Source organism: Phaenicophaeus curvirostris, chromosome 4, assembly GCF_032191515.1.
Source record: "Phaenicophaeus curvirostris isolate KB17595 chromosome 4, BPBGC_Pcur_1.0, whole genome shotgun sequence".
In the NCBI taxonomy this organism is placed as follows: Eukaryota; Metazoa; Chordata; class Aves; order Cuculiformes; family Cuculidae; genus Phaenicophaeus; species Phaenicophaeus curvirostris.
Window position 1 is genome coordinate 56,576,695 of NC_091395.1, and position 16,190 is coordinate 56,592,884.

The window sequence follows — 16,190 nt, forward strand, 5'->3', positions numbered from 1 at the left end:
AATGTGGATACCAAAACTGCATCAAATAAGAATTAGAAGAATTTTGGCTCAGTTTCTTTTATTTTCTGTACTACTTTACAATTGGTTCCATATTAGCAAGACGTGGAGCATGATCCTATCTTTATTTACTTTTATTTCCTATTTGTACATCTCCATTGACTGATGACAATAACACAAACACTGCATAGCAGAATGGCAAATCAAGTTTCTTAAGTACTAAGGCCACTAGATTTCCTGAAAGTAGGCAGAAGAGAAGGAGGAAGAGGCAAGCAGAACCATCTTCTTTCAACACAGATGAGCTGAAGATCACTTCACCTGAACTGGAGAACAGTTATCCAGGAGCCATAGGTTGGAAGATTCTAGTGTTTCTGTTTACACCGCTGATGCTCCTGAGCTCACTGAAGCTAGTAATTGGTGCTAAGTGGGTACCAGGCAGGCTCCTCAAACAGAGAATTTGATCCTTGTGTGCGGCAGAATAGCTGTAGATTCTAGTGCAACCATCCAGAACTTATCTACACTACATGTAGTATCTAGGAGTTTTTTTAGATATACTTTGGAGTGAAGGAAGAGAAACTATGATTTTACTGTAAAACAGACACATAAAATATGTCTAGATTAATTGCAACCTGAAAGTATATATATTTCTCTTTGACTATTTCTCTTTGCTCTGGAAACCAGCACAGATGTAAAATGTCTCTGCTGGGTGAAGAGATCCCCATCTAAAGATTCACAGATGTAAATCTCATAGTAATTGCAGATTTCTAGGCAAAGAACATTTTTCACTGTTGTGCTTTCACTGCATTGCAGAAAAGATCATTTGGGGAAAACAAAGTATCAAAAGAGTCTTAACTTATATCCACTTTGCAGATAAACTTTGCAAGATAAACTTAATATTGCCTAACTGCTTGACCAAAGTAACAACAATAACTTGTCACTAAAGTTGTCACTAAGAGAGTTATGCTGATTTCAAATAGCAGAATTTTATTATTTCTGTGTGGTCCTGCTTATTTTCCATTTATCAGTTCACTGTTATCTTTAGTGAGTCTCTCCTGAGGCTTGTAATTTCATTGAACATTACAAAATACTTTGTTTGTTTAGTGTTTCCATATTCTCAGAATTCTATATCTTATGTGAACTTTGTCAGGCCCTGATAACACTTCAGAAGAAGAACTAAGTATCAAAAGTAGGAGGGTATACTTCCTGTGGTACTGATTTCCCAATTAGAACTTACTTCTGCATGAGTGAATAGCACCTTATTTTATATGATATGAAAATGAAGAGAGGAGATATTAAGATGATGCAGTGTCTATCAATATTATTATAAACTTCAGCTATTATATATTATGCAGTAACAACAATGAAATCTTCAACACGTTCTTTTGAATAAATTCATGATAAGGTATTGACATGAAAAATAAACACTAAGTATTCAATTGAGAAATAAGACATAAATGCCCTAGTGCTACATTCAGCATCTGTGTTCAAAGTTAGACTTCCAAACAAATAAACAACTATGGTGAAGCCTAAATTCCCAAGGAATCTAAAAATGCCACCATAAATTCTGACTCTGCAGCTGCTTGGTGTATACAGAATTTATCAAGTCTCAAAAATTCCACAAATTACTCAAAAATACCAAGGAGGACAATGCCAATTTTAAGCCTACATGCCATCACCATTCACAGGCAAAAACTTCTTCCTAACTTGTATGTAGGATTGGAGCCTGTATATATGCTCTGAGCAGCTTTGCAGTTTCTAGTGTGAGAATCCAGGACTTGCCTTTCAACCAAGTGCTCTAAGCTCCAGGCTACAGAAACATCTGATACTATATGAGTAGGTAAGCATTTTATGTTGACCGTTCTACCAAAGGGAGAGAAGAACAAATCTGCTTTTTCTTTCTAAATCTGAACATAAGGGAATTGGATGTCAAAATTTGCATTGATAATGTCCATTTGATTCAGAGGTACTACTTTGTTTTAAATTAATTTTTGCTTATAAGGCTGAAAAAAAAAGCTTATATCCCATTATAAACTACATGATCTTCAAATTTAAGCATCTTTTAAACTTAAAATGCTCATGAGTGCTTGGTATGCACTGACCTCTAATGACTAGCTTTTGTGCTGCAGAAGTAAAGAATATTAATAACCCAATAGAACTGTTTCTTGGAGGCTTCTGGGAGAAACATTCTGTTCTAGGTATGTGGCAGAGTGCTGTAATGTCATGGTGGGACTCCTTTGGGACTCAATACAACTCAAGTGCTAAAGTCAAACAGGTTTGTTATTTGAATGAAAACATCACCTATAGAATCATAGAATCACAGAATCACCAGGTTGGAAGAGACCCACCGGATCATCGAGTCCAACCATTCCTATCAAACACTAAACCATGCCCCTCAGCACCTCGTCCACCTGTCCCTTAAACACCTCCAGGGAAGGTGAATCAACCACCTCCCTGGGCAGCCTGTTCCAGTGCCCAATGACCCTTTCTGTGAAAATTTTTTTCCTAATGTCCAGCCTAAACCTCCCCTGGCAGAGCTTGAGGCCATTCCCTCTTGTCCTGTTCCCTGTCACTTAGGAGAAGAGGCCTGTACCCTCCTCTCTACAACCTCCTTTCAGGTAGTTGTAGAGAGCAATTTGTCTTTCTTTCTCAGCACCTAAATTTGTTTTGGTGATAAATTCAATTATTTTTCCCCATCAGGTCTGTTTTGCCTATGACAATAATAGGTAAGTGATCTCATTTCCTTTATCTCAACCCACGAGGTTTCTCATCCTATTTTCCCTGCATCCTGATAAAGACAGCAAGTGAGAGAATTGTTGAGTGGGCATCTGGCTACTGGACAAGATTCACTCCCCCACAGCTTTCTAAGCAGCAAACTATGAATTAAGTCAGATCTAAGAGCTCTGTGTATGAAGAAGAAGGAACTTACGATGTTGTTTGTCAGCACTAACTTTTCAGGGAAAATGTACCAGAGGAAAAAGTAACAATGTCAGGAAAAAGAAGGAAACAAAGCATCATCCTCCCAGTAGCAAAGTAAAAAAGTAAAAGCAAAGTAAAGATAGAGAATAATTCTTACTGACCGGTATAATAAAATCCTTTAAATACATACCGTCATATAACAAACTGAATTTGATCCTATTAATTCAGAAAGACAAATCTACTGAGCTAGGTCAAACATACAATAATTTAAAATAACTGGAAAATCTTTGTTTGTGTGTTTTCTTATTTTGTTTCTTAGAAAAATCATGTTTTGTTACAACTCAAAACTGGTAGATGGTAAGTACCTTGGAAACACTGAACATGTGTTTCATTGTAAGGAATCCTCTGAGGCAACATCATCCACAGGAAACCGTGATTTTTTAAAGTTTATAATTTTTTTCTTTTAACTAAAATCATGCCATTTTGAGCACCACAAGTTCTGCTCTGCTTCAAGTCATAGTGATAACATTTTCACCACAGCTCTCTTCTAAAAGGAGCAAAAATATTTTTATTATTGTTTATTTTTTCTAGCCTTATACAAAAGCATCTCTGTAATCTGAACAATAATAACTTCAGCAGGTGTTCATTGCTTGTTTATAATTTTTTATATTTTTTTTAAATTTCTCTTCAGGGGCTTTGACCACTAGTGCTTACTGCACTACAGGGTATATTATAAACAAAAGCTGCCCACAGTGACAGTTAAACTACTGAAATAAGAACTAAGACAATCTCTTCAAAAAAGAATTACAGCTTGCTTCATTATTTATGCAGTATTCTAGTGGAAACATCTGTATATCCATACACACAGAGTATGGGCTTCATGTGAATAAAGGTGATTTTGCACATGAGTTTTGAAAAGAAAGAGAAATGAAGGAAATAAAGAATGTAAGTAATGAAGCTTGTAACATGGTCTATATAGTTTTGGAGCTGGCTCTATGTGTTTACAATAGAAGTATAATTTGCTGCTGTCATTTATTAACTAGTAGAATGTTTTCATTCTACTAATGTTTCTACTAGAATGTTTTCATTCTACTAAGGAAGTTTTTCATACTGCCTTACTGAAACTGCTAGTTTGTGCTTTTTCAACATTTATAAAATCCAGCTGTTTTTCTAGTAGAAACAGCTCAGAATCTGTCCAGTTTCCATCATGTTAGTAAGCAACTGAGAAATTTTAATTTCACTTACTCTGTGAAGTGTGTTAGCTAAAATATAAGTCTTATTCCCTGGTAGGTATTTGAAGATTTTTTTTTTAATTGTCTCTAATACCTGTAACTGCAGAATTTATTTTTCTTGTCTCTGCTTTTTGTTGTGTTGTTTTTTTATAAATTTCTTTTTTTCAGAAGATATTAAAAAAAAAGTAATTATTTGTATGCATGGTCTTCCATTGTGGTACTTACGAACATATAAATGTTGGTTCAATTGTTTCTATTTGATTTCTTTTTTAACATATGGGAAAACCTTACAGAGATTAAGGTAAAAATGGTGCTGTTAAGGATTTGTCCAAAGCTTTGCAAAACCTGTAAGGAAGCCAAGAAATAAACGTAGATGTTCAGTGTTTTAAAGCAGGGCAAAAATTACTGGCCACATTTCTTAAACTTATTCCAGTAGCCTATTTTAACTATCTTAGTGTAATATCTCTATATAGATGCAATATAACATACCTCAGATAAATATAAAATAGGACAAAATAGGGCCTCATTCATATTAAGAATTAAAACAAGTTATGCAACATTTTAATATTAGCAACCTGCTTCTGCAAAAAAAGTAGTACAAGAAAATCTTTCCCCCAAAGAAAATTTGACCAAAGTATACTACAGTCCACCCAACAGAGCTATAATAGACAAATGAATGGACATACGATAATGCACCACTAACTGAAGAGGTAAATCAACAGCTGTTGCGCCTATGTTTTACAATAATGAATACAAAAGCAATCCTAATTGACTACACAAACCCACTGGTGTCCAATTTGGTCAATATCTTCTTTTACTATAGAACTATTTGGCATAATAAATGTGTTTTTCCAATAAACCTACAGTGATTTTAGGCTTTTGTAGTTTTCTGATAAAAATACCACATATTCAGTTTTCCAGTTATTCATTGTCATAGGGAGTCATGGGCTATAACCTGCTGTAGATTTGGCTTTACCTAGATTTATTGACTAATTTTGGCCAAATGCTTCTTTGGAAACATTTATTTTAGAATCATTGCATGTTTGGAGGAAACTGCTGTTCCACATTGACTTACTTCTTCTGTCCATAAACAAATCAGCATTATATTCTACAACACGTGAGCATAGGAACATATGATTCATGGATGACACCAGGATTAGATTAGTAAATCATGAGTTCTTAATCCAATCTGATAATTATTTTGTTTGCTTGTTTGGGTTTTTTTTTTTTGGTTATGGGCTGACAGACATGATCAGGATAAGAAACCAACGAAAGCAGAAAGATGAAATAATCTATTTTTTCTTATCTTTGATAGAATATACAATAAGATATGACTTCTGCTGAAAAATCAGGGATGATTTTGAAAAAGTGAGATGACTAGAAATAACAAATATATGTAATACATACCAGAAGGTTTGATTAAAAATACTTTTTTTTTAAACTGTTTGGAAATAGTGGTAATGCCCATTTACTTCCCAATAACTTTGCAGTTAAACTATTCACTTAGGGAGCAAGAAACTTGAGCTTAATGTCTTAAAGTTCAAAGCTTCATTCCCCAGTTTCAAGCGAACAACTTAACAACACAGTAGGGCTGATCGTATGCATCCTGTTCAAGCTGTGAATTTACAGAGCAAGATACAGGTTTTCTATTTCAAAGAAAAATTGTAAGAAAAGGCAATATGAAGTAGGCAGTGGTTTAACACGTTCTTAGTTCTGCTTTCAACAAAATAAACATGGCTTACCTAAGTTATTAGGTAAAATACAAAGGCAGTTATAAGACTAGCACACCCAAAACAACAATTCCAATTCCCAATGGAATAGCCATTAGTTACAGAATCATACTCCTGTTTAGATTCTTCCTTTTCCCTGTTAATCTCTAACTATTTCCTGTACTCTGGCAATTGTTTGAAATGGATGAAAAGACTGCATCTTTTCCACTCAGGCCATTAACTGACTTTATTTTGACATCGTGGAAATCAAGGACTGAACTACCTCAGGCCCTGAAACCAAATGCCATCTTCCTGGGCAAGTGATCTAAGAACTAGGCATTATATAATGGACTGATAGTGACTGCTGTGTCTCTTTCTATGGGTGCAATTGAAACAACCAACAGATTATGCTCCATTTTTTCCCCAAAATATAGATGTTATGGAATGATTTCAGACTGTGGATGTTAATTAACAGGTGAGGATGTTCCAAAAGTTCTGAGTGAACAATTTTGGTGCCAAGAAGGGCTTGGATCTCAGAAACAACTTTCATAAATCAAAGCCACCCATGATTTATATTCCAGCAAATTATTGCTACGTATGTTCCCGAAATTTCAAATCAATTCATATGCATTGATTTTTCTGAACCCATGTCTGCTAGTCGGCTTGGTTTATGTAATCCTTTCAGAGTGGCAGCCTAGGATTTTTCTGAGGGTGGATCATTTGTTTCTTTTTTTACTATCTTCATTTCCCTTCCAAATTAGTGTCTCAGACTTACGCTGTTGATTAGATTATTCTCTATCTACTATTTTAAGTACCATTTCAACTTTCTTTCTCACCTTAAGAACAGAAGATAGATCTGGGCTAGTAAACGTATATCTGAACTACAAGCAGTGTATTTTTTTATCAGTGTTTTTTTTATCAGTTTGCTGCTATGAAATTTATTACCTAATTTATCACATTAGTTTGAGGTCTTCTGGAAATTTGGTTTAGTTTGGTTTTATGTGCAGATAGAAACCTGTTTCATAAGACACTTTTTTTTTTCATAGATTGTACAGATGGTACATATAGATGATAACGTGCTATAGTATAATCTTTCTATCTCTTTGTTGTTAATTCTTTCCTGCGGTCTAGGCCTGCCAGCTACAATAATCGTTTGGGATTCTGCACTTATTTTAAAAGTCTTACAATTAGATACATCATTCATAACCACAGCTGAATTTTCACAGCTTGGAGAATACACCTCCAGTGAAATGAGAAAGTCTTTGGGACTTATTTGTTTACAAATTACATTCAGTACAAGAAGTCAGTATTTACCAGAGAAAAATATGTATGTTATATATTCCTAAATCCCAGAGATAGGTTGAAAAAACTAAAAGCAGAAGGACACAGAGAGATGTCCATCAAATCTGCCTGCAAATGAGCCTAGTGAAGCATAGTATATAAGGGTTGGTATACTATTTAGAACTATCTCCAAATTCAGTATACCAATCCCTGTATTCAGTGTCAAGCCCTGGGGCCTTTGTTGTACTGAGCAGTCTCACCTGGGGCCTTAACTCACGCCTGCTACCCAATGGCTGAAGTCATGTTTTTGTGAACTACATGATGAGCATACCTTTCTTCAGTCCTCTCTCTGGCACAGTCTCCCAGTGGCACGGTCTCCCAGACGGATCTCACTTCAGTGCTGTACTCCTGTCTTTAGTATTTTCTCTTGAAAGAACTTTGGACTCACATTATAGCCTTGTCTTCAGTCCTGATTCTGGCTCCATCTCCTTCTACTCCTGGCTGTGCTCCCAGGATGGATCCTGAGCCTGGATCATGGCTTGGCTTGCCTTGCCAGTGTCAATCACTGGACCCTGCTATCAGCGCACAGCTGTGTTCACTCTGTTCAGACCCATTGGGATTTTGCCCTGTCTGTGAGGGCAGTGCTGGTACTGGTTTACCTGCCCTTGCTTTGACTAGCCCCATTCCTGCTGCTCCATAGAATCATTTGGTCATACCTAGTGCAGGCTTTTCAGCTATTCTATGCCTCCACTTCTCAACTGAAAACCTACAATAACAACAGATCCCTACCTTTTTTCAAGTAAGGGTGAAGAATGCAAATATAAATATAAGATTCTGAGAAAAATATTTCTATTTTTAATTGACAATGTAGCATTTTTACTTTTGTTGCAAGATGCTTCTGCCATGAATGGTGGCAGAGAATAAAAAAAAAAAAAAAAAGAGTTGATCTGAATAAACACTGAATTAGCACTGGTGATTGTGTCAAAGCATATGGATGACTGAGAAGGGGAGCTGATATCACCAGCCTTGATTTCTGTAAGGTCTTTGACATGGTCCCATCAAGATCCTCAATATTAAATTGGAGAGATGTAGGTTTGATGGATGGATTTTTTTGATGGGTAAGCAATTGGCTGGATGCCTATATCAGAAGAATTACATTTAATATTGCAATGTCCAAATGGAGATCAGTAACAAATTATTTCCTTCAGGGGTCTGAACTGGGGCTGGGGCTGGTCAATATCTATATTAACAACATAGACAGAGAGATTGAGTGCTCCCTGAACAAGTTTGCAGGTGACACCAAGCTGAGTGATGTAGTTGATACGCTGAAGGGATGGGATGCCATCCAGAAGACCTTGACAGGACTGAGAAGTGGGCCACTGTGAACCTTAAGAAGTACAACAAAGATAAATGCAAGGTCCTGCACCTGGGACAGGGCAACCACCAATATTGGTGCAGATCAGATGATTAATGGACTGAGAGGAGCCCTGTGGAGAAGGGCTTGGGGGTATTGGTAGATGAAAAATTAGACTTGAGCTGGCAACATGCGCTTGCAGCCCAGAAAGCTATTGGTATCCTGAGTTGCATCAAAACAAGCATGATCGGCTAGTCAAGGGAGGTGATTCTCCACTTAAGTGAGGCCAGACCTGGAGTACTACTTGCAGCTCTGGGCTCCCCAGCACAGAAGAGACATGGAGAAGAGAGGCTCCAGATAGACCTTATTTTGACCTTTCCATGTATAAAGCAGGCTCATAAGAAAAATGGAGAGGGACTTTTTACCAAGGCCTGTTTGTGATAGCACAAGGGTTAATAGATTTAATCTAAAAGAGGGTGGATTTATGTTCGATGTAGGGAAGAAATTTTTTATGATGAGCATAGTGAAACACTGGAACAAGTTAGCAGAGAAGTTGTGGATGCCCCATCACTGTTCATGATCGCGAGGTACCTTCCAACTGAAATAATTCTGAGTCTATGAGTTCATCAGTATTACGGCTGAAATTCTAGCATTATGGTGGCAATCAGTGGAGTTCTGTGTAGCAACCAGAATCTGCAAAGTACTAGAAGGACATTCTGCCTGTGAACTAGGGTTATCTGCCCTACCCCCCAGCAGCTTAACTTAGAATGGGCTAAAACTTTTCATTTTACAGAGAAGGAACAGTAGTTAAATTCAGCAAGCAAAGCCTTCCTTTTTCTCCACTCTTCCTGAATAAAAGCAGAAAACATTTAATATGTCAAAAATAATGGAAACCTTCTCCAGCAATATTTTCCAGCTTGACCTTTGTCATCATGCATTCTCAAGGTCACATTACTTTTAACATTGTAGGTTGTTGTTGTTAAGGTGGAAACATCAGTAATTTAAAAATAGCATCCACAACATTTCCTTGGAGGCCTTTATCATGTTTCATTCTTCTTGGGTTTATACTAATGAAACTAATTTCCTTTCTTTTTCATTTCACTGTAAAATGAATAACACTAATGGATTGGACTAATTTCTTCCCATATTAAGTTTAAGACTATGTAATAGTTTGTTTATACAGTTTGTTGTCTTAAAACTATAAAATACTGAAGGAAGAAAAGAATAAGAAAAAGCCCAATTTTATCGCTTATATCATTACTGGATGAATTCCTTGGCACAGAAGTGACAATGTTGCTGACAATGACTTTGGTAAAACCACCTTCAGCTTAGTGTTTGACAAGCTAAGTGGCAAGCAATAAGAAGATGCTATTAAATTTAAAGTTATGAGTTAAACGACAATGAATGAGCACACAAAAAAGCAGAAATCATTACCAGCAGCTGGAAGTAATGGAAAAGGCAGAAGCAAAAGCATAAGCTTTGCAAGAAATAACAGAATACGTTCCTTTTTTCTTTTTCTTTTTTAATAAATTCTTTTTATAGCTACACTGTCTTTTCCCTAAACTCTTTGCTTTAAATCAGCTCCAGGGGCCAATTTCTTTATCACTGTTATAGTTAAGCACAAGGTTTTTTGTTTCCTTTTCATTTTTCATGGTAAAATAGGAAATGAGTTTACTGTATTTACTCACCTTTTTAGAGTTATCATTGGTACAAGCTACTGCATCTCATTCGGAAACAGATCCAAATTGTGGATTCCTCTATGTTATTAAGTTGTGCAAAAAAGTCTTCTGTTTTTAAAAAAAAAATTTCTTATATTCAGGAAATTTTAAAGACTTTATTCCCTGAGCTTCAAAGCAGAGATTAGCAGAATATCTGATGAGTCATCTAAAAATGTAAATGAATAAGAATTGTATTACTGGCTCTGTTCCAACAATTCAGCATCTTAAACAGCATTTATTCCCTCCCTCTAGGGATATTCTATATATTACAAGTCCTCCTCTGAACATTCACTGACTAGTTTTGACCAGCCTAGCTGAAAGAACAAACCTATATATATATTGTGCGTGCACAAAGAGATTCTGTCCTTCTTTATAAATGTATGCTTGACAGAATATAAAATAAAAATCTGTGTGAAGATGCTTTCTTGGCAGCTGAAGCTCTAAAACACAAGTTTTATTCACATTCACATATACACAGACTTCTCAGAATTTATTTGTGCTGTGGTAGTTGAGAGCTGAGAAAAATTTATCTCATTTACATGAGTGTTCATAGAGAAATACAAAACAATTGTGAACTGAGGATTTGAGGTGATCTCAATCTCCTCAGATGCATGGAGAGAGGATAGGTCATGATTGCCTTAAAAATACATTGAAATAACAGGAAAATTTTATAGAAAATAAAAAAAAAACCAGTCAAACCCAGATAAGTAAAATGTTAGCAAGCTAAGAAAGGCTTCAGACAAGAAAAAGAGAAGCACAAGGATGCCTTTTAAATGAAGGTGAATTCAATATTGATTGTTAGTAGGTTGGCAATGGCTGAATATAACATTCAGAGATGGGAAAATTTACTGGCTTTTATCAGATATAGTATAACTGTAGTTTAAAACAAAAATCATGAAGGGTTTTGGCCCCAAACTCCTAAACTCTAGGTTTTCATTGCACAGAATAGAAGTCAATACTCTGTGGCTAGTATTTAGGTTTAAGTATTTCAGGGAAACTGTTAAGAGTCTTAAAATTGGATTAAAAATAATTATCTCACTAAGTAAGAGGACACTTAGACCTTGCACTCCCCAGGCAGATTTATTTCATCTAACTTTACGTGGTATAACAAACACAAAGCTTTTTTTCCCAAGAGGCATAGTAGAGAAATAAGCATCTCTGAAAAGTTTTTAATCCCGCATGGTTTAGACATCTATCATACAATAGTGTGAATTATGACACGTGATCCAGTTAATTTTTTTTGTGCTGGAAATAAAATGTAGAAGAAACAAGTCTTTCCTTGCTATTGGCACACTCACAAAGAATAATAAAAATTGTCATTATTCTCCCCATTCCATTAACTGCTCTATTTTTTATGCAAATAATCTCACAAAGCTTAGGATAGGTCCCAAAATTAATTTTGTTCCATGTAGTTCTTTCAGTGTTGACTTTAGCAAAATTCTCGGAGTACAAGAGGTATCACGTGAACTATCATACAAGAGTTCATGTAAACTTCTAACTCAGTTTTTGTCAGTACTACTATATCCCTGAGTTTCAAATCCTTTCAGGCTAGGAGACTATCTAGGAAATATCATATAAGGTATCTTATTTTATAAAGCCTTCCTTTGGTATCAACGAGCAAATTCCAGTCTAGTTTCAAGGTTAGGCAATGCGATTAGATGTGGTTTTGCTCTGTTTCTCTTATAGTTCATAGCTTAGTAAAGGGAGATAATGTTCCTATTTGGGCAATACAGAATTTATATATTTCTTACATTAAATCAAAAAGTTCATTCTGTTTCTTTTCACCTGCAACTGGACCAGTTGTTCCTTCTCTAACAGAAGTATTTTTAATTATTTTCTGCGAAATAACACGTTTTGACAGGACTGATGCAAATGGGAAGAAATGGATTCTGGCTCCATATTTTCTTTTGTTAGAAAAGCACTGTAAATATAAAAGTAGAGGCCATAATTGCCCTACTGATATAAAAAGCAATGTCTATACTTGCAGTCTTCAGCACCTTCATACTAAGCATGCTGTGAGAAAGTATATAAGATAAAGACTAAGACCAACAAAAAAGTCACAGGGAGAAATATATATGTTCTGACTGGATGTAAGAACTTTGTTATTGTTAGTTGTAAAGACATAGTGACCCACTGAACTGATGTTCAAAACTGACTTATTGTGTTAGCTGCATGACAATCTTAGTATCTGAACTCTCAAATAAATTGTGTGAAATGAACTCAGCAGATCAAATAACAATAAACACAGCACTTTTCCATAGAAACAGGAATCTTAGTTTGGCAAACCAGTATAGTACAAAATTTAATTATTTGAGCATATAAATGATAAGGATATTGATAGAAGAGTAATACAAAACATAAAAGTTACAAGAGCTATTAAAAGTGGAATTAAGAATTTATCTATATACACATTGGTCAGGTATACTATTCACATAAGAAATTTATTCTTGAAAAATTCTTTCTTATTAATCTCATTTTAGACGGCACAAGGGTAGAAGCAATCTGTAAGTTGCCAAAATTTTCTAAGAAGCTTTACCAAAAGCAGAGTGTAACAGCTGGGCTTGGAGGAGGTAAACTACAGAATCTCAAGTGTCTGTGAAGAAAATGATTTCTAGAAATAAAAATAATAGGCTGGAAACTAAAATCAAGCAAATAAAAACCTTCCAGCTCTACATCAGACCTATATAAGGACTGAAAGAAGCTCAAAAGAAAGTCATTTTTAAGATGGCTCTTGATCAAATTTGAAATAAAAAAGTAGTAAGTATAATATAGTTAGTGCGAAACTGGATCTAGTAGCCCAGGAGACCCTATGGATTTATGCTTTCCATACAAACTCTGTGTAAGGTTACTATAGTTAAAAAATGTGATGATAGGTGGGTACAGACAAGGGAAACGAATGCTGCATGATTGTGAGACCCAGAAGCAATCATATTGTCTTGAACTGTACCTACACAGCCACATTGCCTCTTGCACAGACCCAGCAGCAGCAGCAGCTTACCTTCAAAGGCGTCACAAATTTTGCCATTTGCTACAATCACAGAGATTTTAGTATAGTCCTTCATGAAGTTTCATGTCAGAATTATTTTTTGTGTTCTGGGTTTTACATTTTGGATGGGAGGGAACTTCTATTTTTAATGTGACTCACGCTTTTCTCATCCATCGTAACTGCTCTTCAGATGATTCAGTGAGTCTTAGAAAAGATACAGTCATACTAGTTCTGGTTTTGCATAGAGACACGCTTTTGCAAGCTTAAAAGGAAAATCTTTAGAATAAATTCCTCAAAACACAACAGCCTAATGTAATTCCACACATACATTATGTAACAAAATCATGCAAAACCTTAGGGATAGCTGCCACTTGAAACTCAAAGGTCTGAATATGTGATCCAGTGTGTTTAGGAAAGGAAATAAGATATTCACTGCTAAACTGAAGAACTTCATAAAGTCTTTGGAGCTATTCTTTCTTGCCACAGTTTCCCTAGTACTGTTATCTTCTGACATTTTTTGTGACTTCTGAAAGTCATACAACTCTTAGTGCTTTATTTCCTTTCCTTTGATGCCCCCAATCTTAACAATTCACAGTATCTTGCTGCTCTTTCATTCAGACTCTGAAAAGCTTCATTTAAACTTTGCTCCCTTTACTTTCTTTCTGAGAAGCTCCAGGCAATTTGTCATCAAGCAATGAACTCTGACTGACATACTGTATTCCAGTACTTGTACATCATGCTGCAGCCCAGTAACTTCAACGTTTCTTTCAGGTAGGTGTCTGCGTCCAATTTAAACTCTGCTTGCCTATGGCCTTTCCCTGTTGGAACTGCCCTAAGCATTCACACCTGTACCAGAGATATTTTCTCATTTAACCTTGACCCATATCTTATAGCACATAATTTAAGTGTATTTCTTATATCAACATTAATTTTCTAATCCTTAAAGTCTGTAAGTTATGATGCAGAATTATTGGATGTGACAGGATAGCTACAAGACTTGTCCTTATTTGTTACACCTGAGCTTCTAAGCAATTCTGAAAAAGTGTTATAAGACTGAAAACACAAGAGGAGTTTGTCACTGATATACACAATGGAGGAAGGTAGTACATATGTCCTGTAAATTAAACTGAAACAATGCACTTAAGGTTTTGAAATTATATTAACTCTCCCAGTATCTCTCTCCTTCCTTTTCCCCACCCCCACTGCCTCTTATCAGCCATGCTTGCAATGCTTTTTAGCCTTTTCTGTACAATTTCCACACCTGAAGATGAAGATCTTCCACCTGAAAAGATGCCTCAGACTTTTTTTACCATTAACCCACCTTCTGATTTCATTATAAGCATTTCCTTAGCTCTTATTTGAAACAGCCACTGATTCAGAAAAAAGATCCTTTATATTATACTCCACTGTCAGTGAAGCAGAATCTTTTCAGTCTTTACATACAAAAAGTAAAGAGTAAGTGATACTTAGACTAGGTAGACACACTTTTATAACCTTGTTAACTATAATCCTTAAATACAAAATGTTTGCTGTAAGTAAATCATGCTTATATGACCCTGGAGTCGGACTACTACTCTGAACTTTCAGCTAATATAGCAGTTGGCTGTTTTTACATTTTATTCCATTGATTTATTCAAACTCTTGTTCTCTTGATATTGTGAAGTGGAATGAAGTGATACAAAGATTCTGACCTTGGAGCATAGTAAAATGAGACCTGCCTGAGTGTTATGTTGTACATTTCTAAGGGTGTAAATCTGCTGATAAAGCACTTGAGAACACTTGTTAAACTACACATGATAAATATATTTTTTTTGCTATTAGAAATCCATATTCTTAAACCTAAGTGAAGCTGCTTTGGAATTGAATTTATTTTGGAGACATTGATATATTTCCATATATTCTCTGTCAAAAAAAGTAACACAATACTTGAATAGGTACGAAACATACTTATAAAAATCTATGTAAATAAAAGTTTATGGACATCTAGCTTGTTCTAGCTCTATAATATCTACATAAAAAACAATCTTTAATGATATATAGCCTGCCTTTAAGTTTAACAGCTATGAGATTTTGCATTCACTTTTCCTTGATGTTTGCAAGGACTGTATTCTTTGTAGGCCTATTTTATGCCACTTTCATAAAACTGTTTCCCATAAAAGATTCAAACTGTGTTCGGACTGGTAACTTTAATGACACAGTGATCCTTAAAATGAGATTTTTGAAAGTAACAGAACCTATTTTAATTCATATTTCTCTTGTTTCTCTAGTTGTATGGAAATATTTAAAAGGCAAAGCTACTGTCTATAACTCACCGACATATTAATGAACTAAAACATTTCCCTGTGAAACAATTGGCTTTTGAAAAAGCTTCATGATATTGCTTGCCCTTGGTTTTGGATAAATTTGAATGCTTTGGGAGGAAATAATAAAATAATGTGAAAGTAATAATAAAATGCCTGCTAATAAAGTGACAGTACACAGTGATATTCATTGAAATCTAAAATTAATTATTCTTTTGAACTAAGAAAAACAAAATGATAATAAATAAAGCCATTTAAGCCTATAATGGTGATCACTTCTAGTCATCATCTGTGTTTAATGGCTTTGAAATTATCACTCTGTGGAATTTGTAAAACCATCGTAAAATATAATGAATATAATACTTCCCTACTAAGAAGAACTTGAAAAAAATGAAAAAAAAAAAAGAACCAAAGAACACAAATAAGCACAAATAGATTTGGAGTGATGAAGAATCCATTTTTTTAAATGTCATAATTTTAGAGCTCTTTCATTACAATAATAATAAATCTTATTGAAAATAACTTTGCCTGGAATAAATTTTATCAAGTCAAATTTCAGGGGATTACATTGAGATTAAAGCAGCAGATGATAAATATCAAATTTAAATATGATTCATAATTTGCTGCTTCTTAACGGGACTTAGAATTTAATTCAGCTGAACTCTACTTTTAAATTACCAGGAATTTCTTTGTCAGA